General features: G+C 25.7%; 1 protein-coding gene and 1 long non-coding RNA gene across 2 annotated transcripts in view; both read right to left on the minus strand.

Annotated features, from left to right (window-relative positions):
* Positions 1-7,531, minus strand: part of LOC135926925 (uncharacterized) — a 21,657-nt gene extending 14,126 nt beyond the window's left edge. The window contains exon 1 of the mRNA XM_065462857.1: positions 7,424-7,531. The gene's annotated coding sequence lies outside the window, so the exon portion shown is untranslated. The remainder of the gene's footprint in view (positions 1-7,423) is intronic.
* Positions 7,532-18,644: 11,113 nt separating this feature from the next.
* LOC135926283 (uncharacterized) lies at positions 18,645-19,188 on the minus strand. Its single transcript, XR_010571828.1, has 4 exons — positions 19,055-19,188; positions 18,854-19,012; positions 18,764-18,818; positions 18,645-18,722 (listed from the first exon to the last, which is right to left on the minus strand). It is a non-coding gene; the product is annotated as an uncharacterized LOC135926283 (long non-coding RNA).
* Between the last annotated feature and the right edge of the window lie 8,783 nt (positions 19,189-27,971).

Raw genomic sequence — 27,971 nt, forward strand, 5'->3', positions numbered from 1 at the left:
AATACAGTTGTTGGGTAGATCAGAACACTATGAAATATTTATCAATTTTGAAATTGAAAATTTAAATCATTGGAATTTACTTGAGATGATACAAATCATATCAAAAAATGATAAAATACATAGCCACCATTAAAAGGCTATTTTCAAGAGCAAAAGTAGAAAAGAAAAGCTGAAACTTCCTGATAGATCAAAATCCAAGGGATTATCCAATAATTTAATATCTAAGACAACCATTAACAAGTTATGAATGCTGTGCTAGGTAAAATTAAGGATTTAATATTAAAAAGGGAGATAGGTAGCAAATTATTGGTTTGCAAATATATAGTGCAAGACACTAACTGATCTTGGAAAAATAATTTGACTAAAGCTGCTAAGTCTTCAGAAAAATAAGTGATAACCTACGCCCCTATTCTAATTAAAGCTGATGCCAGATAACATCTGGATACAAAATTAAATGCTAAAAACTCGAATAAGTTTATATAGGGGTGTATAGTGATGAATGCAAAGATGAACACTTGAAGATCGGAATAATTTCTATATTTTAAAGCATTTAGTTCTACAATTGATCAAATTCATATAATTTAACAACCATAAGATTTTCAGTGATTAAAGAGCTTATAAAGAATTTACAATATTTCTATTCGATATTTCTGGCCTTGAAGAAAGTTTCACAATTAGAAAATGTATTTAGTGACAAATTACGACATAAATTGTATTCATTTACCCGTGTTTACAAAAGTTTAATATTCAGAATAATGAAAATATTGATGATATAATTTGTGATAGTGAAGAGTCTAATAAACGTTGAAATATTATAATTCAAACCAAGTAATCGATGCTTAATATGTATCTATGATTTTATGATGCTATGTATGCATCCAGAGTTGGATATTAGCGGCTGTCACTATGAAATATAACAGCTAGGTTACCATCGTCACTTCAAAGAAACGTCACTTCAAAGAAAGTTAATGGTTATGTTATTTTTATTTAGAACATGTAACAGTTACAAAAAATTCTTCGTTACATAATTAAAATAAAAATAAATGAAATGAAATGGAATCATGCGATAGAGAATTTATTCTTTCATTTTTCTGTAAAACCTAAAATAAAAAGCAGTATAATAAAGAAACCAAAACTAATTTATTAGTATTTTATTGTCTAATTTAATAAAAATCAAAGAATAACAACTTAAATCATTCATTCAAAAAGGACTAATTTTTAAATAAAACAACTTCTTCTTACATTAATATTAATCTATTTTTTGCCAACATAAGTAAATTGTGAATGAACATAAATTTAAAATTATAAAAAATAGGCTAATGGACACGATTAATTTGAGACATTTATTTTTAATACCCGTTGAAAAAGAAAAGAATTGTTGATGCAAATGGAACTTGAATAGTGTGTGTTTATTTAAGACAAATTTCAGTTAATATAAGATTTATAAGCTTAATAAAAATATTCCTTAAATTCATTATTTAGGAAATTATATTTGCAATATGTATGATTTTTTGAAAATAAAATTATAAAAGTTTAAGAAAATAATATACCCCCTGATAAATATAATAAGAATAACCAAAATTATGTTAAATCCTAAATCCCCTTTTCCCGTCTAATTTTAGATAACAAGAAAATTAAATAAAATTATCAAATTTAAAAAAAATAATAGACACCTCAAATAAATTAAGGCATTGCAGTAGCAGGGGGTTTCCCATCCATTCATGCTGCTCTATCACCCATTGGGCCAATAAAACGGACCATTCAGCGGGCTAGATCGCTTAGAGGTTCTCATTTACCTAGCCCGACGAACAGTTATGATCTAGATTTACCCGATATCGATACGGGGTTGCCATTCCTTCAATATGATAGCAAGCATATGCAACCAGAATTGCCAAGAATTTTGATATTCGCCCCCTCCCAAAATCTTACATTGATGGCGGAAAGCAGTCACTGGTATGCAGATGGCCCTTTTAAGACAACCCCCCTTAATTTTTCATCAACTTTGGACCCTCCAAGTATATCATAAAATAGTTGTACCCACAATTTTTGCGCTATTACCAAATAAAACCCAGATTACATATATAAGGGTCTTGATGAGATAAAAAGATTGCAAAATAACCTAAATCCTATATCGGTAATGATCGATTTTGAGTAGGCCGAAATAAATGCATTTACTCATTCATTTCCATCAATAAAAGAGTATATTTTTACATATTACTCAAGCGATTTGGAGACACATACAAAGTAATAGCGAGTTGTTAGAATATTATTTAGATGGAGATACGAAATGAATGGTCAATAAAAAGACAAATGCTCTCTCTTACATTTGTTCCCGTGGATGACGTATTTGATAGAGATCTGCAAAAGTAGACCCCACCCATACCCGACCTGTTTAGGCGCCTATTTTTTTAAAAAGAAATCGGGTTTGGGCTGAGCCGGACCTAATATTTTTTAAAAAATTCGGGCGGGTCTGGTTGGGCTTTGAAATTTTATTTAATATATCTAAATTTATCAATTTTATGTTAAATTTTTAATGTAAAATAAAAATATTTGATTTTATTTATAGAAACTAGACGCCATATAACATATATCATTTATTTTGAGAAATTATAAAAATTAATTTCTCTATTAAAATAAATTCAGGCTGTACCGAGCCGGTAAATTAAAATTCGGGTTCGGGCCGGGCCAGCAAAACTTTTTAAAAAATATTTCGGGTTCAGGTCAGACCAGCAAAAATTTTTTAAAAAAATTTCGGGCCGGGCTGGGCTTGAAAAGTTAGGCCTGATGCAGATCACTAGTATTGGATGCTATTTATGAACCTTTACAAGCACCCTTTTAACAAGATAATGAAAGAATCCGATAATCTTATTATATACTATGAAGCAAATTGGATTGGTAAATTTTTTCGTAATGGAAATCGACAGCATCAAGGCTTCCAATTCCCATTTGGAATCAATAGCTGCTTCATTGGAGGGAATCCCAAAAACAGATAATGCAGTTGGTGTTTTTTTTCAAAAATTTGCTATCTTTTGATCATTATTACACAATCATTTTTATAATTTACTTTGTAATTATTTTTAAAGGTTGGCACAGAGCATTCTCATCTCTGCTATCATCGCACCATCCCTCTATTTGGAAATTTTTAGATGCTCTACGCTTGGAATAATGGTTAACCGAAGCAAAAATTGAACAATATATTTATGGTAGGCAACCCCCGGATCAAGAAAGGTGTAACGGAATACATCTGAAAATATTATATAAATTTCTGAATATGTTAATCGCCTGATTAATTATTATAGGGGGATCGCATATAATTTTAATTTACAAATATATTAATGTTTTTTTTAAATGTTTTTATAAACATATTTTTTGCAGGGATGTGAATTCGAACCCGGGTCTTATCCTGAACCTTCGTATTTTGGCTGTACCCGAACCCGGACCTGGACTCTTTTTTTGTCGAAGGGTTAACATCTCTGATGTTTTGAATGTTTTATATAGTATATTTATATTTTTTATAGTTATTTTATAAATAAATAAAAAAGTGCGTTAATTCGTTTTTGATTATTTTTTTTATTTTATTTTTTTTAACTTAAAGGTATTTTATTTAACAATTTCAAAATATATAAAATGATAAAACACTTATTAAAATGATAATATTAAACAAGTAAAATTATGTTTAAAAATTTCTAGTTAAAGTTTTTGTTTAAGAAATAGGGATTGGAGATTTTCGTTTATTATATAAAAAAATTTTCGCGATAAAATTAAAAAAAAAAAATATGTAGACTAGGAAAAATTGCCGTTAGTTGATATGACTATTTGCTGAAATATAAAATTATTGAATTTTGAATATTTATTTTTATAATAGAAAAAGTTAACCTAAACATAATATATATTCTAAAATGATTAATTGAATTATTTTAAGGATTTTCAATAAATCTAAAAAATGAGTCAGTCTTAATTTGAATTTTTTTGGATCAACATTAATTGTTCAACAGCCGATTTGGGTCTATTTTTAAAAATTGTCGATTAAGATTTTAGCCAAAATAATGTGTATACCTTATAATGTGGTAAATTGGTACACCAAAGAAATTGGTATAAATATTGGTTGTTAATTTTTTTTTTGATTTTATTAAATTTTTTATTGATATTACACTTAATAAATAAAATTGAGATTTTTGTAAAAAAATATAAAGAAATAATTAATAGGACTAACATTCAAAATGACTTCTATTTAATCATCCGTTTTTTATACTGATAAATTTATAATAAATTGCAGCTGTATTAGATACGCGCCGAATTGGCACGGCGCTGAATTGACCCTGTGCTGAATTGACGTTGCGCCAAATTTTCCGCGCCGAATTGACGTGATATCTGTTTTTATAAGTTCAATTAGTATGATTTTATATGTGCAATTATTAAAATAAAATATGAGATTATCATTTTATGAGGCTTTTTTTAAATAAAAATATAATAACTGTAATATTGTGTTTAACCCATCGTTTTAGATATTTTTGTTCAAAAATATAGTGAAATAAAACACATGTATATTATAAATAAGCCATTAATGGGATCCCGACCGAATGCTGAGTAAAAGCGGGACGAAGGCTTACAAATGGGTTTATGGGGGTGAACCCATAAAATGAGGCCGCTAGAAAACATTTGCCCGCGCGGTTGCAGCATAGCCAGTCCATCCCTGATTTGAATCGCTTTTGTAGGTCCAATCAAAACAATAAATGATCCAAAATAACTTACAATAAAATTTCCAGGGTGGCTTATCTTCTACATTATATAGTGACCCCTTCAATATAAATTCTTTTTATAGTTCTCAAAATTAAATCTAACGAAATCTGTTTAATGTCATCTTGGTTATCTGATTACCTTATCTGAATTTTACCGTTTATATTTATTAAAAACTTTCAAAAAACATAAATTATTAGCTAACAAAATTTAATTCGTTTGTTAAATAATATTGATGATGTTAGTCATAAAAAACAAAAAAAATTTTTTTTTGAAATAAACCAAAAAACATAATGTTTATTATTTAAATGCCTAAACAAATTATCTATATGAATCGGTTTTATCAAATTAAATTATAATGTTTAAAATGTGACCATGGAAGTTTTATGTTCAAAGATTGCACTAGTTTTATTTATGATATATATTAAAACATTGTAAAAAAACGATTAGCTATGAAAATTAAGTATTCAATTTTAAAAAGGCTTCCTAATTGATAGAATTTACCTTAATGGAAAGTTACTTTATCAAAGGCAATTTAGTATTTTTGACCTAATCCATTATAATTTAGATAGTTAATAAAATATAAAACTATTAGGGCAATAACGCGAATTCTAAAAATTTTATGACTTAAAAAGATTTAATCTGGCGTTTAGGTCATTTCTTAACTCAACAATAAATTCTCATATTTTCCCATTTATGTAATTTTATTATTAAAAAAGTATTACACCTCAGTGTTTTATTAATTCTTATGGTGAACATCATGAATAAAGTTTTATTTTGTTAGAACTTCAACTAATCTTGAATTTCCTATTATCCTCTTTCCTTTTAATTGTGAATATAATTGGTTCAGGGCCCATATGCGATTCTGGAACTAACAAATTATAAATGCATTTGTACCATAACCTACTCAGATTTATAAAAAATATATTTCAAATATCTATAAAAATTATCCAACAGTATTGTTAACAATAAATCTCCTTTTGCTTAACGTTTTGTCCAAGGAATTCAGTTTTATTAAACGGCTCGATTTAGTCAATTTAAAATTAAGATTTTATCCAAAATAATATTAAGCTCAAATTTTGCTAAGAGATATCTAAACCTATCTACCATCTAAGAACAACATATCCAGGTTTGCACAATATTTTTTGGGTAAAATCTTGGTTAGACGTTTTCAGTAACTTATATGACGAATATAAGAAGAGAGATATTTATATATATAATCTCCGTAATGTCATGTCTGGCCAAAATGGCCCCCTTTAGAAAATTATCACTTTTTGTGAATATCATTTTAAGCTAATAAAAAATATCCCCCTTAGTCCTATCCCAATCCCTGACCCCCAAAAATGAATGCATATATCTTAAACAATAATTTGAAAGAAAGAATGTAAAAGTTGATATTTTTTTATAAAACTAATATGTCGTAGATTTACAGTATATCTAATTTTATCAATTATCATATGACAATCAGGTAATTTTTACCAATATAGCGAATTATATATTTTACAGAAAACTATAAAATATTGATAAGGATATCAGAAAATATCTTTTAAAGACATTGTGGGATGAATAATATGAAGATTAATTTTTAATATCATATTTTATTTAAAATAAATAGATGGCGTTAAATAATTGAATGCTAATTGTTGCTATATTTATTAAGAGCATTGATTAGTAAAATTTGTTAAAATATTAATTGTAATATATTATCTAACTGTCAAATATGTCTGTAAAAGTGGAATTTTACCTAGTATTTTGGACCTAATTCTATATAATAGAGGAATATCAAATATATATCTATTTACTTTTTATAAATAAATTTCTTATACTTGTTTGGAATAAATTATTACAATGCTTTTATATTAATGTATATACAAGTAATTTATTATATTTTTTATAAACTAATAAAAATATATTTCTTATTTGTTCCAGGCTTATTTTTTTTATTAAAATTTAACTCCTATCTTGTAAAAATATTTTATGACTAAATATAGACTAAAGTAACCCGGCCGAAGCTCAAAATGGGGTCTGGGGGAGAAGCCCCCAGTAATTTTTTAATACCCCCCCCCCTCCTTAGGCAAATTCTGGTTACGCCTATAGGCATATGTATGAATTAATTAACCTTTTTTATCAAATTCTTTAGACGCAATTTTTTTATATCAGCAATCGAAAATATTTTATACTGTAATAAATAAATTTTGTATTAAAAAATAATATTTTTAGAAATGTCATATTGTTTTAATTATTTATATGCTAGTTTATTTTGTATGCATAATTTAAAATATGAAATTCAGAATAATTATTCAGAGTTAGCAAATTTTTAAAAAGTATAATATATTAATATAAAACCCAAAGGCCGGGCAAATGCGGGCCAAAGACCCGCAAATTGGGGGTATGGAAGGCGAAGCCCCCCATAAAAATTTTTTAGTTGAGCCTTCTGAGATTGTAAAGGCTAGCGACGCCCCTGAAATGTAGACAATATTTAAATTAAATTTTTAAGATTACATAAGTCTCATTTAATTACACATAGTATGAACAGAATTAGTGCCTCTCTTGTTTGTCAACAATATTCCGCAATATAAACAATATACGCTTCTTTAATAATGGGACAATCAATTATTTCAAATAATAAATTAAAATGTAATTTATGTTTTACAGTGATGTCTTACTATCGTATAGACTATTTCACCTGATTATGCAAGAAATTTTAGCTGATTACCATCTGTTATCTCCCATTTTCAGAAGATTTGGGCCTTCCACTTGCATTCCATAATTTTGTACATTTTCCCATTACTCCATTTAAATATTTTGTGTAATTATTGGTTTTATTTTATTAATGGCATTAAATGAAGCTGATATACTGGGTTGAATTTTTTATTGTTGTAGAGGTTGTTTTATATTGGGTATAAATGCCTAAATGGAATTTCTAATTTTTTTAAAAAAATAATTATATTATAACTTAAAATTAGCATATAAATAATATACTTTAATACGTTTAAGAAAATTTGTTGAGGAACATATTGATATTGAACACTTTATCATTTTTTTGTGTTTACAGGTTTGACATTCAGTCTATGCATTATCTTTTGACTTGAATTATTTTAAAAAATTTTAATTTTCATAACTTATTTCCATAATTTTTCTTTCACTACCTTTTTCACTACCATGAGTGTTAATCATCCTACAAATTAAAAAATAAAAAATTAATAATAAAATTCTATCGAGTTACATTTAATTTATATATAAAATATATTATTTTTATTTTGTTTTGATGTTGTTAATTTTTATCTATCCATCTTAATGAGCAGCTAATTTTGGTTGTCAAAAAAATAATGTTATAATATGTGATATGCAATGACATATTGGTGATATGTGAATTTTATAAACATGAATATTAAAAAGAATCTGTATCTTATCTTTTGTCAAGAAAATGCAAAAGATACAAGATTCTTTTCAGAATAAAGGATCTAAGATACAGATACTTGTATCTTATTAAAAATGTCGAAAAGATTCTGAGTACAAGATACAAAAGGATATTGCATCTTTAAGTATTCGCGGTACTGCCCAACTCTGATAAAATTTATAATGATATCCTAAATTTAATAAAAGATTTTATTCAAATAAAATTATTTATTTGTTTATAATTATGGGTCTAAAGAAGCATCAATATCATTACCTAAGCACATTCGTTGTCTATGCCATACAATAAGCTTTATTGCCACAACAGATGTCGAGAAAGCTATTAAGGATTCTCCTACCATCTCTAGAATTCATCATCCTGCACTAGCCAAATATATTAAATTATGGAATGCTAGTAGACCTAAAACTGCAGAGTTCATCAAAGCAGTTTAAGAAAAACTATTAGTTATACCATGCTGTATGAGATGGAATATTGATAGCCTTACTAGTATATTAAAATTTATAAGCGAACTTCCAAAATTATGTGAAAAATTAAAATTTTCACAACTAAGAGATATTGAAATGCAATATTTAGAAGAATATTGTCATATAATGTCTAAATTGGCTATAGCGATTAACAAAATACAAAGCGAAATCAACTGCTATTATGGAGAATCAGCTCCAATATTAAATATTGTTAAAAAAAATCACAAATTTAATTCAAACTGATCTACATTTTTCTAACCATTAGCTATTGCAGTAGAAAATTATTTAAATAAATAATTTAAAAATATATAGGAATTTGAATAACTTTAAAAGTGCATTTTTGGCCACTATTTCTCATCCCTACTTTAAAAATCGTTGGATTGATGGTAAAAAAGAGAAAAAAAAACCTTCAGGATTTATTAACATGAAGCCTTAATTATTTTAAAAAATAAAATTGAAATTAATATGTCAATAAAATCTTCAATTGATGATGAAAATGATGATTTTTGTTTTAAAAGTACCACATCCAATTCTATTAATTCGAAAAGTGATATTGAATTAGAGGTCCTACATTATATGAAAGATGACAGGCGCAATATAAATATGTTAAATAGTTATAAATATATAAAAGAATATTTATTAAATTTAACACAATATAACTATCCTCTGCCCCCTTGAAAGAATATTCAGTTTTGCTAATATGGTCAATCCAACAAAGACTGAATGACATATTATTTGAAAAATAATTTATATTAAAAAATAATGCTAATTAATGATGTTGATTTATTGATATTTACTAATTAATTTTTTGTTCTAATATTGTTTTCATTATTACTAGTAGAAAGCCCGTCAAAAATGATGGGGAATGAGATTTTTATTCATTTTTTACGATAGATGTCATGTCAGGTTCAAGCTCACAATATTAGGAAGCATTCAAGATCTTATAATTATAAAATAGTTTATCAAGCCTAGCTCAACCCTTAATAATTTGTAAAAGATATTCCCAAGTCAGGTTCAAAATATTAATTTTGAGGCTCCAAGCCCAGTCCTACCCATTATAATTTTGAAAATTTTTTCCCGCCTCGGAGATAGTTAAATTTTTATAATCATCACATGAACGGGAAATATCTGATTTACCAATTAGTCTAATATGGAAAAAAAACATGTAAATTCCGTATTAAGGGAACCTGGGAAGGCCTGGGCAACCACTTATTAGAGAATCATGACAAATAAAATAAAAATAACCGACTCTTATACTTTTTTGTAATAAGATCAATTAAAATTATATCTAAAAAATATGTTGTTTATTATATAAGGTTATTGTTGTTTTACAGATTAATTTAATGTATGTCTTACATTTCTGAAATTATTTGTCAAAGAATTTGATAAGGGATATATATTTTTTTATGTTAAGTAAAAAATAAATGTTGTCTATTTAAATTACAAAAATGGCATTAAACACTAATGAAACTTATATGAAAATTATTTATATATTTTTTTAAGATATTTTTTTTTATTGACATATAAATTTAGGATAATTTTTTTAAAGAATAATGAGGATTATTTATTATGTATTTGATAAAATTAAGAGCAAATCCTTGTTGACATTTTAATTTTTGATGGAAAAAGTGATAAAATAAATCTGGGCGGTCGTCTAGAGAGGAAATAATTAATATATAATTTTATATCATTTAGGGTTGTAGATGAAAGTAATGACGGATTAACAAAGCAGTGTACAAAACACATTGCGTCCTGATAAAGATGATATGCCTATGCCTTGGGATACTGGTAAAAGAAGAACGCAAAACGATGTTTCTGTCAATGTCAGCATTGGTATCCCCCTCTAAAATAGAATCATGAACGACAATGTTAACTCAACCATAAAACGGTCGTAAGAAATGTTATTAAAGCCACGACAGAACTACTGCATATTTTTCCATTAATAAAGTTGATGAAATTGGCTGTACTGTACATTCAAGTTTGAACAAGCAAAACGATATTTCTGTCAATGTCAGCATTGGTATACCCTTCTAAAATAGAATCATGAACGACAATGTTAACTCAACCATAAAACGGTCGTAAGTATTGTTATAAAGGCCACGACAGAACTACTGCATATTTTTCCATTGATAAAGTTGATGAAATTGGCTGTACTGTACATTCAAGTTTGAACATTCCTCTAAATATTTATGAAAGTTTCTCAGAGAATCGGATAAAGTAATATTTATATTATCTCCTAGTGAAGTGAATGATAGTACAGAATTAAATGTTGATATTTGTTAAAAAATAGGCGGAGGTGGCATAGGGATTGTGGTAGTGGTGATAGAACTATCATTTGGAGAACTTGGTGATAATAAAATAAACATAGATATAAAACATAAGATTAAAAAAAAACAAAATAAACGTCCAGATGAGTTTATTTCAAGTGTAGTTCTTTATTATTTTGTCTACCACTAACTCTAGAACGGGTAAGGCGTTTGTTTAATCCAGGGGCGTCGCTAGCCTTCACACTCTCAGGGGGCTCAACTAAAAAAAATTTAATGAGGGGTTTCGCCTCCCATCGGCCTTCGGCCGGGTTTTATATAAATATATTATACTTTTTTAAAATTTGTTAACTCTGAACAATTATTTTGATTTTAAAATTTTGTCATTTATTATATTACTAGTTGATAACCCGTCAAAAATGATGGGGATGAGAATTTTATTCGTTCTTTTACGATAATTCTTTTTACCCCTCCCCCTCCTCCTTCAGGCCAATTCCAACCCATTAAGACTAAGAGTGATGAATTGTCTTTTTTATTCAATGATTGATGAATAATATATTTTACCTTTATTTTATGATGGATGAATCAGAAATTTTCCTATTTTATGAGATGTGATTTCTAAATAATTATTTTAAATTACAAAAATGAATAAAAATGAAAAAATATCTCATATTAGCATCACACTGATCACCCGTCAAGAATGACGGGGAATCATAATTTGAGATGTGATTTAGAAATTTATATTTAAAATTATAAAAATGAAACAATATCTCTTATTAGCACCCTAAATACTAACATTATTTACCAGAGCTCCTGTTAGTCAGAACTGTTCACTCCCCACCGCGTGAAGGTAGGAGATGGATTTTAGGGGAGCAATATTTTGGATCTTGGCCAGTTTTTCTACCTATATTTTGATAATAAGATCTTTTGAATTTTTTTCCTAAATCTTCTAGAGCAAGCGCGAATCATATCAGATTTATCTTATAATAATAAAGTGTTATAGAATAGCTATTAAATGCCTTTTTATTTAAATAACCAATCTTAAAAACATATAACTGTATATTTATAAAGCTGGGGGTCTAAAAGGGGTAAGTATTATACTGGTCATTAGTGTCCAAGAATTTATAAGTCATGAGCATGGATTTTTCTTTATATCTTACTATTTAGATTTTAAATTTTTATAAAATTTTAACTATATAGGTGAATAACAATTAAAAATACAAATTCTCTTGAGGTAACTTTATTTCCTAAATTATTTTTTCATTTATTTTATAAGTCTATTTAAATTTTCCCCACCAATAAAGGATCTGTAATAATTAATTTTTCCTATTAAGCACCATCAAACCTATCATTGACCCTTAATAAATATAAAAATTTGAGTCTCAAGTATATATTTTTCATTTTATCTGACTTTCGATTTTTATGAGTAATTTATACCCTAATTTTGCATAACATATTAATTTACTATGTTATTTATATATTTTTAAATTATCTATATTATTTTATATAGATAAGCAATATACCTAGGAATCCAATCTTATTTTCTATTTATTTTAGGATAAGTCCATTTCAATTAAATCTAACAGAGACAGAGAAAGGATCAAATTTAAAAATATAAAATTTACATCTATACAAACAAAATGATTATATTATTCATTTGCCTCCAACTATTCTCATTTCTAAAAAGGTTTTATATTTTGTTTAATTATTATTTATTGCGATTTAAAATATTAATTTTTTTAAATTTAACTTTTTTGTTTAATTATTATTTATTGCTATTTAAAATATTAATTTTTTTAAATTTAACTTTTTACAAAAGAATAGTTGAAAGCAAATGAGTAATTAAATTATTTTGTTTGAATAGAATAATAGATGTAAATTTTATATTATTGAATTTGATCCTTTCTCTGTTGTGAGATATAATTTAAATTGACTTATCTTAAAATAAATGTATAAAAAAGAATATCATATTTTTTTGAAAAGATAGGATTCCTAGGTATATGATAATTTATTGTTATTCTTATCTATATATAATTAGTGTTGTTAAAAAGTCGAGTTCTTACGACTTGCGACTCGAGTCGTAGTCGTAAAAAACGGCTCCGACTCAAGCCGATCAAGGAGCCGCATGAGTCGGCTCACTTAGTCGGCTCGCTTAGTCGGCTCGCTTAGTCGGCTCGCTTAGTCGGCTCGCTTAGTCGGCTCACTTAGTCGGCTCACTTAGTGGGCTCAGAGGGTAGCTTGAGTTTATTTTAAATTTAGAGCCAAAAATTATTTTTATGTTATTGAGAAATTTTAAATAATAGTAGAATTTTATTTATTTATTTTTAGTAAAATAATTTATTTTATTTATATTTTATTTAATGCAAATAATATGTTTTGATTTGATTATAATAAAAATGGATTTATTTATTTGATTTTTTTTAAATAAAAAAAAATTAATATTTTTGAGCTAAAAATTTTAAGCAAAAAATATTTTTTGAAGTACAAAAATATTTTTGAAACATATTTTGCTGATTTTTTGAAGAAATTTTAATCTTTTGTTTTTATCATAAAATTTTATTCTTATTTAATTATATCATAAATAAATAATCTTTTAGGTCAAATCTTCTATAGTTTTTTTTATATTATTTTTATAAATATATCTATATTTTAAGTTTATTATTAGAGGTGGCTTTTTCTAAATATTTTTTTAATAAATATATTTATATTTTAAGAATATTAAAAGAGATGGTTTTTCTTTTTCTAAATAGTTTTTTTTTAAAATATATCTATATTTTAAGTATATTAAAAGAGGTGGTTTTTCTAAATTATTTTTTTATTAATATTTATGTCAAACTTTTTTTTAATGCGACAATTGTCATATGCGTTATTTTTTAAGATTTTTGAAATTTTTGGACACAAAAGGGTTATAATATAATTTATATTGTAAAGATATTATATTATAAATTCAATGAAGATGTTCCCTGGAAAAATGATAATTATCATAATAGGTAGGTATTTTTGAACATATAAGATTTTTTTGTGACGCTAATGGGTAAAAATATGTTTCTTTAACAGGTAAAATTTTAGTGAAGATGTAAGATAGATAAGTGACAATTGTCATTATCGTTGTTTTTAAAGTTTTTCGAATTTTTTTGACGTAAATGGGCTAAAATAAGCATTGCTAACATGATTAAATAAAATTTTAGTGGAGATGTACCATAGATAAGTGACAATTGTCATAATCGTTGTTTTTAAAGTTTTTCGAATTTTTTTGACGTAAATGGACTAAAATAAGCATTGCTAACATGATTAAATAAAATTTTAGTGGAGATGTACCATAGATAAGTGACAATTGTCATAATCGTTGTTTTTAAAGTTTTTCGAATTTTTTTGACGTAAATGGGCTAAAATAAGCATTGCTAACATGTTAAAATAAAATTTAAGTGAAGATGTACCCTAGATAAGTGACAATTGTCATAATCGTTGTTTTTAAAGTTTTTCGAATTTTTTTGACGTAAATGGGCTAAAATAAGCATTGCTAACATGTTTAAATAAAATTTAAGTGAAGATGTACCCTAGATAAGTGACAATTGTCATAATCGTTGTTTTTAAAGTTTTTCGAATTTTTTTGACGTAAATGGGCTAAAATAAGCATTGCTAACATGTTAAAATAAAATTTATTAGAAGATGTACCCTAGATAAGTGACAATTGTCATAATCGTTGTTTTTGAAGTTTTTTGAAATTTTTTGATACATAAAAATCTAAAATTAAAATTTCATGAAGATGTATCATATAAAAGTGACAATTGTCATAATCGCTATTTTTAAAAGTTTTTAAATTTTTTTGAAGCAAATAGGTTAAAATATAAATTGCTAACATGTTAAAATAAAATTTCAATCCAAACAATATAACAAATCGATATTTTCATTCTCATCATCTTGTTCCTTTTATCCTGCTTAAAATTTCATAAAAATATGCAAAGTGATTATTAAAGATAGCTGTAACCTATGTTAAATTCTAAACTTTTAAGATATGGATTCACAATCTTATTCCTTTAATTAATAAATTTTAATGCTAGTATAACCTTGTATTCACAGTACGCAAATATTTTTGTATACTCGTGGAAAAATAGTGCTGAGTCTGAATTCAGGGTAACCCATTTACATCAAAGAACTTTAAAATTAACGATTATAAAATTGTCACTTTTCAATGGTATATCTTCATGAAATTTTAATTTAGCATGTTTACAATCTATATTTTAACCCATTTGCAACAAAAATATTCAAAAAAACCTTATTAACAACGATTATGACAATTGATACTTATCTATGGTACATCTTCACTTAAATTTTATTTAAACATGTTAGCAATGCTTATTTTAGCCCATTTACGTCAAAGAAATTCGAAAAACTTTAAAAACAACGATTATGACAATTGTCACTTATCTAGGGTACATCTTCACTTAAATTTTATTTTAACATGTTAGCAATGCTTATTTTAGCCCATTTACGTCAAAAAAATTCGAAAAACTTTAAAAACAACGATTATGACAATTGTTACTTTTCTAGGGTACATCTTCACTTAAATTTTATTTTAACATGTTAGCAATGCTTATTTTAGCCCATTTACGTCAAAAAAATTCGAAAAACTTTAAAAACAACGATTATGACAATTGTCACTTATCTAGGGTACATCTTCACTTAAATTTTATTTTAACATGTTAGCAATGCTTATTTTAGCCCATTTACGTCAAAAAAATTCGAAAAACTTTAAAAACAACGATTATGACAATTGTCACTTATCTAAGGTACATCTTCACTTAAATTTTATTTAAACATGTTAGCAATGCTTATTTTAGCCCATTTACGTCAAAAAAATTCGAAAAACTTTAAAAACAACGATTATGACAAATGTCACTTATCTATGGTACATCTCCACTAAAATATTATTTAAACATGTTAGCAATGCTTATTTTAGCCCATTTACGTCAAAAAAATTCGAAAAACTTTAAAAACAACGATTATGACAATTGTCACTTATCTAGGGTACATCTTAAATTTTATTTAAACATGTTAGCAATGCTTATTTTAGCCCATTTACGTCAAAGAAATTCGAAAAACTTTAAAAACAACGATTATGACAATTGTCACTTATCTAGGGTACATCTTCACTTAAATTTTATTTTAACATGTTAGCAATGCTTATTTTCGCCCATTTACGTCAAAAAAATTCGAAAAACTTTAAAAACAACGATTATGACAATTGTCACTTATCTATGGTACATCTCCACTAAAATTTTATTTAATCATGTTAGCAATGCTTATTTTAGTCCATTTACGTCAAAAAAATTCGAAAAACTTTAAAAACAACGATTATGACAATTGTCACTTATCTATGGTACATCTCCACTAAAATTTTATTTAATCATGTTAGCAATGCTTATTTTAGCCCATTTACGTCAAAAAAATTCGAAAAACTTTAAAAACAACGATAATGACAATTGTCACTTATCTATCTTACATCTTCACTAAAATTTTACCTGTTAAAGAAACATATTTTTACCCATTAGCGTCACAAAAAAATCTTATATGTTCAAAAATACCTACCTATTATGATAATTATCATTTTTCCAGGGAACATCTTCATTGAATTTATAATATAATATCTTTACAATATAAATTATATTATAACTCTTTTGTGTCCAAAAATTTCAAAAATCTTAAAAAATAACGCATATGACAATTGTCGCATTAAAAAAAGTTTGACATAAATATTAATAAAAAAATAATTTAGAAAAACCACCTCTTTTAATATACTTAAAATATAGATATATTTATAAAAAAAATTATTTAGAAAAAGAAAAACCAGTATATATTCTTAAAATATAGATATATTAATAAAAAAATTATTTAGAAAAACCACCTCTTATAATAAAATAAACTTAAAATATAGATATATTTATAAAAATAATATAAAAAAACTATAGAAGATTTGACCTAAAAGATTATTTATTTATGATAAAATTAACAAAAGTATTTCTTAAAAAAGTTAAAAATTTATTAAAAAAATCAACAAAATATGTTTCAATATTTTTGTTCAAAAATTATTTTTTGCTTAAAATTTTTAGCTCGAAAATATGAATTTTTTTTTATTTAAAAAAAATCAAATAAATAAATCCATTTTTATTATAAGATCAAAACATATTTGAAATAAAATTTAAAAAAATTTTTTGTATGCTAATAATAAAATATTAACATTAAATAGAAATAAAATAAATTATTTCACTAAAAATAAATAAATAAAATTCTACATTATTATTTAAAATATCTAATAACATAAAAATAAATTTTGACTCTAAATTTAAATTAAACTCAAGCTAACCTCTGAGTCCACTAAGTGAGCCGACTAAGTGAGCCGACTAAGTGAGCCGACTAAGCGAGCCGACTAAGTGAGCCGACTAAGCGAGCCGACTAAGTGAGCCAACTAAGCGAGCCGACTAAGTGAGCCGACTAAGCGAGCCGACTAAGTGAGCCAACTAAGCGAGCCGACTAAGTGAGCCGACTAAGCGAGCCGACTAAGTGAGCCGACTAAGCGAGCCGACTAAGTGAGCCGACTAAGCGAGCCGACTAAGTGAGCCAACTAAGCGAGCCGACTAAGTGAGCCGACTAAGCGAGCCGACTAAGTGAGCCGACTAAATGAGTCGACTAATGCGGCTCATTTAGTCGACTCGAGTCTGAGCCGTTTTATCGACTAGAAACTAGGCTCGAGTCGTAGCTAAGTCGACTCGGCTTAGCCGTTTAACAACACTATATATAATAATATAGATAACTTAATATATATAAATAACATAGTAAATTATTATGTCACAAAAAAATAGGGTATAAATTTACTTATAAAAATCTAAAGTCTGATAAAATGAAAAATATATAACTGAGTCATGAAAATTTTTGTATTGGTTTAAGGGTTCAATGATAGGTTTGTTAGTGCTTAATAGAACAAATTATTACATATTCTTTATTGGTTGAATTTTAAAAAAAATGAATATTAAATTAAAAATATGGAAAATAAGGTTACCTTTTTTATTGAAAGGATAGGATTATTAGGTGAAAGAGAATTTGTATTTTTTATTGTTATTCATCTATATAGTTAAAATTTACCTACAAAAATTAAAAATTTAAATAGTCAGATAAAAGGAAGAATCCATACTTATGACTCATAGATTCTTGAACTTGGTTAAGAGTCAATAGTAGGTTAGGCAGTGCTAATTATATTTAGCAAATCATTAGTAATTTGAATTTATGTGCACAATAAAAAATCATTTGAACTAAATTTTTATTCATTTATTTGCAATTTTAGAAAAATTTTAAAATAACCCCTGATCTTAATAAATATAAATTTCTGAATAAGATCCCATTAAATATTTCTAATTATCCATCATTGAATAAAGGAGAAAATTATTCCCCATTAATCTTGATGGGCTATCAGCTAGTTTAATATATAATGATATCAAATGTTAAATTTATTCACAAATTCAAGAATTAAAATAGTCTTTAAATAAATATCTTATTCCTCTTGAATTGGTACTTGATGCATTTAAAGTTCTACTGATCCCTAAATTTTCAGGAATAGGTATAATATTATAGGTGTTTATTCAATTTTTTCATAATCAATAATATATTTTACAGGCATTTTCAACTGAGCACTTTATAGATTTAGAATTAATGGCAATATCAGTAGTTATGCCAAATGTGCATTCAATCACTACTTAACTTATAATGTTTTGCTTCTGGACTGGTATTTTTCATAGGATAAGGTTTCATAGTTTTTTAAGGTGTTTGATATTGGTTTTTCTAACTCTAAAATAATTAAAAATTATTTATTAATTTTAAAAATTTACTTTGATATAAAGTGCTTACCATCTAATGAGCCAGGTCAAAATATTTTTGTGCAATCTAAAAATATATTAATATATCTAAATTTATAATACCTTATGTTCTCTAGTTGGAACTGGCATATGAATATCTTTTAAAGTTTTCCATATAGCATCACATACCTCTGGAATGATGGTAACAATGCATTTTGCTTATTCTGCTTTTTAACTTGGTTTGTTTTTTCTTATATTGGTAGTTGGGTTTTGTTGAAGAATCTAATAAAAATAATATAATTATATAAACTGAAAAAATTATACTTGGTTGCTGGATACCATTGCTTTGATATGTGAAGTGAATGAAATGGTAAGTATATGAATGCTGAGCTTGGTAAGGTGATTACTATTGGACCGATTACGCTATTATCATTTTTATTGGGCAAATATGTTTTAAAAGAAAACTATTGGCTAAATTTGATAGACGTTTTTTGAGGATTATAATAGATGCATACAAAATAAACTGGCATATAAAAAATCACATAACGCAATAATATAATTCTTAGCAACTTATATTGACAAAAGGTTATCAAACTAGTATAAATCTCTGTAACTATTTTAGACAATGTTTTATAGAATGGACTAATAAGGAAAAATGTATAGGCCTAAACCAAATCAACAATTTTTGTAGGAGAGAGTATAAACGACCAATCCAAATCATAAAACTATAGGTGGTTAGAGCTTCCTCTTAGATAGATGACATTATTGAAGCTAGATAATTAATCGAGAAAATTATTGTGATATATTAAATTTCTAAAATATTATCTTTCATTTTAAATGATATATAAACGACTACACAGTTGACCATTATTGTTTATCTAAAATATGCAATTATATGCTCTCAGCGGTTATAGTAATAATCTTAAATTACATAGCAACACAAATAATAGATGCTGGTTTATTTGCAGTAATAGCCATGACACTCACGATGTAAACTAATATCAGAATTTATTATGTTGGATAAATTGATAAAATAAAAACGCTAAAAATCTTTGGAAGAAATAATTATGCAAATATATTGAAGCCTGGAGTTATTTACACGGCAATGCCATATTAGAAATGAAACATTTTCTAACTATACAACAAGGACCAGAATGATCTGATGAAACAATTAAGATTTGATATATTGTCGCACCACCTTGGTATATTATATCTTAAAATAATAGTAGTTTGTAATAATATCAAAAATATACTTGTATTAAAAATTTAACTCAAGACTGTTTTTCGAAAATGAAAAATAAAGCTTTCCTAAAAACACGTAAAAAAAGATAAGAAAAGATATCAAATTCATTACATCTATTGCAGGATGAATAATAAAATGTTTAATTTTAAAAATTATTTATAACTAAATAGAGGGCATTAAATACTTGAATGCAATTGGTTATTATATTTATTATCAAAACCATTTTTTAGTAAAATTTATTATAATATTAACTGTAATATATTATATAACAGTCAAATACGTCTATAAAAGTAGCATTATATCTGATATTTTATAAACAACTGAATATAGTAGAGGATTATAAACTATATGTCTACTTACTTTTTATAAAGAAATCTCTTATACTTATTTGGACCTTGAAAATATTTTTAAGGTATGATAATAAAATTTCAAAATAAATATACAGTTGATTAGTCATTTTGAACTCGGCTTATTACAATATTAAATTTATTAATTTTTAAATAATATATGATTATATTTATTTAATTAGGGTTAAATAATAATTTAAATAATAAAAGTCAATTAAACTTCAACTGTAGCTAAATTAATATTTAGTTAGTTATTGATATTATATTTTTAATACAGATTTTGATTGCAAGCTGACATAGTGAAAAGATAATTTATATGTATTAATCTAATCTAATAATTAAAATAATATTCATTTAATAAAAATTTAAATAGTCTTATTAATTTCTAAATAAAAAAATTATATCTATATATTACTTAATGTTATAAAAGAAATCATTCAGTGGGCAGTCAAAAAAATTTATTTTTAGTTCAAGGGGATATTAAGGAGCCATTAAAAAAAAATTTTTTTTGCTTCAGGGGGCTATTCAAATTTTTTAGGGGGCTCGAGCACCTGCGCGCCCCCTTCCTAGCGATGCCACTGGTTTAATCGTCATTATTTTCTTTGCTTATCTTTAATAATAGATTCATCGTGTTTTGTAGCAATGTGAGGGATTAGGGTTAACCTAGACAAATAAAGAAATCAGGCAAAAATATAAATAAACTATTGTAGAAATTAAACAAACATTAAAATAATGTAAAACCGGTAGATGGGTCAATATTAGATGCATATTTCTAGTAGTTGGAGGGCTATCATCAAAAAAAATTTTTGGGGGACTATCAAGCTTATTATGATATTCTAAAAGTTAAAAAATAACATGATGATTGTAATGTTATTAAGATTAAGGTTAATTAATTGTAAGGTAATTAAAAAATAAGATTAAAAAAGGGGGGAAAAAGAAGGTATAAATTATTATAATATAAAAATAATAAAAATTAAATTAAAAGAATTGATAAGGTTTTGAAAAATAGTGGTTAATAGATAATAGAGATAGAAAGAAAAGAATGAGATAATAAAATTTATGATAAATAAATTAAGGGAGGGGAAAAAAATAAAGAAAGAGTTATTTATAAGGATTGGAGATTATAAATAAGTTAGGATAAGAATATTTAAATATTTGAATATACTTGATTATCTTCTTAATTAGAAAAATATGAGTATAAAAAATTGTAATGTAAGTACTGGCAAAAATTGTGAATATGTTCAAAATAAATATACAAGTTGAGTATCTTGTAGAGATTTTATTAATGTGTAATTAATAATATGAGATGAAAATTGATAAGGTATTCTAAAAAATAAAGAAAGGATTAAGTAAAATTAACCTGAATCTTTTTATTATACTTCATTTATTTCCTTTATATTTAGAAAGTTGAGGGAATATTGTTTATATCAATTCAAAGACGATTTTTCAAATCTCTCAATCCATGTTAGGTATGTGTACACCATCAATTCTCTAAATTCCATTCATCTGTTTGTATAAAATAAACAATGATATATATAACTGTAGATTGGCGATCATGCATAAAAAAACGTACACATTGAAATCATAAAATATTTAGGCAAAGTCCAAAATAGAAATCTTATCAACTCAAGAGGAAGAAGCATTATTTGTCCTAGCAATAAAAATGAGAAAATTTATATTTTTACTAAATAAGGATTTTTTGAAATGTTTGTAGCATATTAATGCTTTATGTAATAAATATGTTTCATATAAAAAATAATATATATACTTGTGATAAGAAATATGTGTATTAGATTCTATTTTATTTGTTTTATTACAATTATGAACACAGAACACTCCCATTATCTAAATAAAATAATAAATGCTAGTGATATTAAAAGATCTGTTTTGTATGTATCCTAACGTGCATTAACATAAGATTTATAAGTCCATGCAGGATTAGGTAAACTATATTTTAAAAAATTAAAAGGTGGGTTTGGGTTAGTCTGAGATTCATTTTTTAAATATAATCACCTAGTCCACCTTCATAAAAAAAATCTTATGAAAATTTAAGAACAAAAGATACTATAAAATATTATATCATAAATCGAAACCTTTAAAACTAAATTATCGTAGTAGACTTGTTTTCTATATATTAATATTTCTTGCTGACAAATAATGGATAACCAAACTACAAAATGGTGCTACAGCTGATTACAATGTGTGGACACTTTTATAATGCATTGAATGAATGAATCGCCAATCTATAGTTATTATATCATTGAAAATAAATAAATAAAATCAACAAAAAAAATACGTACCGATGACATGACAAAGCGATGACATGACGTAGCGATGACATGACGTAGCGATAACATGACGTAGCGATGACATGACGACGTAGTGATGATATAAGGTCACGATGACGTAGTGAGGACATCGGAAAATTATAATATAGATAATATACAACTTTTTAAAATAATATCTTTATATAGCATTATATTATATAACAAATTTGTTATTTTCTACGATTTATTTTCATATTTTTTATAAATTTATATTATAGTTAAAAAAATAAAGCCTGATACATTTTGATTTTGACTATTTAAAGTTTTTTAAAAGTATTTTGGTATATTATTTAAATTTTTTAAAGGTATCTAGTATCTTGTATATTAAATACAAAATTTTATAAAGTATCTGTATCTATATCCGATAAAAATTTGCCCGGCCCTGGCCATCCATGTCAAAATTTATTAGTTATCATATCATCTACCAAGCAATCAAACTGACTTGTGATAGGTTCCATTTAATTTCGTGATAAGTTTTGTATATTTTTTCGTATCGGTTCTATATCGCTAAACCAAAAATCGCTAAAAAATAGGTAGGCACCCATTTTGATTATCAAAAAGATTACCAAAGATGGCCACCAATATTTGATCAAGATTACGATTTTTATTCAATACTATGAAGATTCAAACCGTCGCAGAAAACATAGATAAAATACTTAAGCTTAGGAAATTAGAAATCAAAGTATGTTTAATATAATTTACATATAAAAATTTTTTTTTTAGAAAACAAACAAAAATAAAAATTACATAGAATATTTGGGATATCAATATTTACTACAGAAATCTGGTAAAAGTGCCATATATTACTATTGCCGCAACAAAAAATGCGGCGGCAGAGCAAAACTCACCATAAATTGTGACTTTAGTATAACTAAAAGTCATGCAGAGACCTGTAAACCAATCCAAAGTATTTAAATTTAATTACAAATATATATTATTATATTTTTAGATGTTTTACCTTTATCTTCTAATATTATCTTAGAAGAACTCAATTCAAATTTTAAAGGTATAAATATTTTCTCATAATTTTTAAACAAAAAACTCAATATTAAATAGGTGATATTCCAATAGCAAGTACTTCCCAAGGACAATCACTGAACCTTCCTAATCAAGGTTAAATATTATAAACAATCTTAAATAAATATTGTCATTTTAGGTACAACATATTATAATACCATTATCTAAGCACAAATTTTAAAATAGGTGATATTCCAATAGCAAGTACTTCCCAAGGACAATCACTGAACCTTCCTAATCAAGGTTAAATATTATAAACAATCTTAAATAAATATTGTCATTTTAGGTACAACATATTATAATACCATTATCTAAGCACAAATTTTAAAATAGGTGATATTCCAATAGCAAGTACTTCCCAAGGACAATCACTGAACCTTCCTAATCAAGGTTAAATATTATAAACAATCTTAAATAAATATTCTCATTTTAGGTACAACATATTATAATACCATTATCTAAGCACAAATTTTAAAATAGGTGATATTCCAATAGCAAGTACTTCCCAAGGGCAATCACTGAACCTTCCTAATCAAGGTTAAATATTATAAATAATCTTAAATAAATATTGTCATTTTAGGTAACATATTATAATACCATTATCTAAGCACAAATTTTAAAATAGGTGATATTCCAATAGGTGATATTCCAATAGCAAGTACTTCCCAAGGACAATCACTGAACCTTCCTAATCAAGGTTAAATATTATAAACAATCTTAAATAAATATTCTCATTTTAGGTACAACATATTATAATACCATTATCTAAGCACAAATTTTAAAATAGGTGATATTCCAATAGCAAGTACTTCCCAAGGGCAATCACTGAACCTTCCTAATCAAGGTTAATTATTATAAACAATCTTAAATAAATATTCTCATTTTAGGTAACATATTATAATACCATTATCTAAGCACAAATTTTAAAATAGGTGATATTCCAATAGCAAGTACTTCCCAAGGGCAATCACTGAACCTTCCTAATCAAGGTTAATTATTATAAACAATCTTAAATAAATATTCTCATTTTAGGTACAACATTTTATAATACCATTATCTAAGCACAAATTTTAAAATAGGTTATACTCAAAGTCATTCAGCTTACACATCCCCTCTTTGCTCATATATCTCCCCATATATTCCTGATTTTCAAAGTAACATTTTTATAACAAATCAATTTAATCTATAAAATATAGATGCTCTTAACATATCAAATGATTTCTATACATCTCCTCTTAATTCAGAAATAGAAAGTAATAATTCTTAATGAAAATATATATATCACTATATATATAGGCAATTATTTTTTAGAAAATATGGATAATTATGGATTTGCAGAATCTCTAATAGATTTTAATGAAAATATTCATATTTTTGGTAAATTTCTATATAAACTTCTAAAAAATTTCTTATATTTAGAGGAACCGACATTTATCGATAGCCAAAAGGGCAAATCATTGCTCTTTTTTCAAAATTTTCTTTACCGTTATAACGGTACATACAGGAATACAATTTACTATCGTTGCTTAAAAGCTGATTGTAAAGTGACGTGTAAATATATTCAGGGATACACAATATCCAAAATGCACGAACATCAAAATCATGCTATACTTTTTCACAAATTAAAAACTTTGCAAACAGTAAAAGCAACGGTACAACAAAATCCTTTAGATACAAGGATGAATATCTATCTAAAGGCATTAAACCAACAATGCTCTGAAGATCCAGATATAATCAATTATCCAGGAGCCTTACCACCTTTTATTTCCGTTAAAAATACGATTAACCGTGTTTTAAAACAAACCAGGCCAAATATTCCCATTAGCAATGACACAATTGTATTGACCACTGAATTGATAACAACATTCAGTGGTGATAGCTTCTTAATTAAAAACAATAATAACAAACTTATTGTATTTGGGTCTGTCATGTTAGTCAGTTTATCTTCTTATACAAAATTCATTTATATGGATGGGACTTTTTACACATGTCCACGTTTTTTTAGCCAATTATATACTATACATATCATGTATAATCAAACGATGATCCCTATCATATATGCACTTCTTCCAGATAAAAGGAAGGAGTCCTATATTGAGCTATTTCAAATAATCGTGGAATATGGGACATTGAATGGTATCCAGTTTTCACCAGAAATGGCACAAACCGACTATGAAGCAGGAGCGATATCTGCTCTACAATTTGTATTTCCCAATATTTTAGTAAAGGGTAAAGTTTAAATTATATATAGTTGTATAATTTATTTTTAGGCTGCTTCTTCCACTTTACGCAGGCCATTTGGCGTAAAGTTCAGCATTTAGGTTTAGTCAAGCAGTATAAAGAAGAGACTGCTGTATACACTATTGTTCGAAGGATGAGTGTATTACCTTTATGCAAGAGAGAGGACATTCAAGTAGTCCGTGATTCTTGTGTAGATCTAGCAGCCAATGACCCGTTAATATTAAGTTTCTTAATATATATGGATACTACCTGGATAAATTCTGATGCAATCTTTCCTCATCAAATTTGGACCAGGTAATTATTTCATTTTTATTAATTCCTCACAATTTATATAAAAGTTTATAATATTTTTAACATTTAATACATTGTTTGGTGTTAGGTATAAGATTCAAGGTCCTCGCAGTAATAATCATCTTGAAGGATATCACCATTCCCTCAAGCGAATGGCAAAAAATGCTCATCCGGACATATATTCATTAATTCGCGTTTTAAAAGATAACCAACGCCTGACAGAACTTAAAGTTATACAAATCAATAACGGGGAAATAGTTACGGAGAAAAATAAAAAATATGTGATAATTAATAAAAAAATTGTAAACTTAACAGCATTATATGATATTACTTCTAATTTTTTTTTTTTTATTGATAAAGTGTCTGATTTAATAAAATCATATTAAATATATATTATTAAATTTAAAATAGTTGTAGATATATTGTTAATAAAAAATTTAATATAAAATTGATAAAAAAGACCAATATACTTGGTGTTTGATATGATACTTTATTTTTTTTTTGTTTACATGACAAGATTTTCACTGGATGTAGATATCTATCATAAATCTATATACAGCGTCTACATGAGCGGGAGAGGTAGGAACAGTTTGCATCCTATTTTTTGAAGGGGTGGGTGGTAGGCTGCCTTAATGGGGGTAGGATAAAAATATTTTGGGGTTATCTATTAAATCTTGAGATGAAATAAGACAAAATTTATTGCTGTAAAAATTAATAATTTTATTATGGAATTATTATAATACAATTCATCGACCAAATCTATATATTGCAAACAATCATACACATTGTTTTCCAAATAAACTATCCTTTTAAATGTAATTTAAGGTTTAGATATTTCAGCAAGCTCATAATGCCATAATAATTAATTCATTGTAAATAATGGGAGTTTTAATTGAATTTATTATCTAAAAATAAATTCTTTATATTCACAAAATATCGATAGATGGTAGTAGAGATAGATTAATTTAAGTTATCCTTTATAAATTCTTTGAAAAGAGTATCAATAAATTAAATAGGTAAAAATAATAATAAAAAGAACGCATACTTAATAATATTATATATATATATATTAAAATTTATTATAATATCCCCCTTAAAATATATATTTGTTATTAAGTATTGAATATAACTATTGATAAAATCTTTTATTGCCATTTAAAATATTTTTGTAAAACGCCTTGTTAATAATATAATTTATAATTATATACTAAAATTTATTAAAATTTCTCCCTTAAGATATATATTTGTATTAAGTATTTTATCTATTGATAAAATTTTTTAATGCTTTTTAAAATAATTAAAAATTTATAAAACGCATACTTAATAATATTATATATATATATTAAAATTTATTATAATATCCCCCTTAAAATATATATTTGTTATTAAGTATTGAATATAACTATTGATAAAATCTTTTATTGCCATTTAAAATATTTTTGTAAAACGCCTTGTTAATAATATAATTTATAATTATATACTAAAATTTATTAAAATTTCTCCCTTAAGATATATATTTGTATTAAGTATTTTATCTATTGATAAAATTTTTTAATGCTTTTTAAAATAATTAAAAATTTATAAAACGCATACTTAATAATATTATATATATATATTAAAATTTATTATAATATCCCCCTTAAAATATATATTTGTTATTAAGTATTGAATATAACTATTGATAAAATCTTTTATTGCCATTTAAAATATTTTTGTAAAACGCCTTGTTAATAATATAATTTGTAATTATATACTAAAATTTATTAAAATTTCTC

This window comes from Gordionus sp. m RMFG-2023, chromosome 3, assembly GCF_954871325.1.
Source record: "Gordionus sp. m RMFG-2023 chromosome 3, tfGorSpeb1-WG-v2, whole genome shotgun sequence".
NCBI classification, from domain to species: domain Eukaryota; kingdom Metazoa; phylum Nematomorpha; class Gordioida; order Chordodea; family Parachordodidae; genus Gordionus; species Gordionus sp. m RMFG-2023.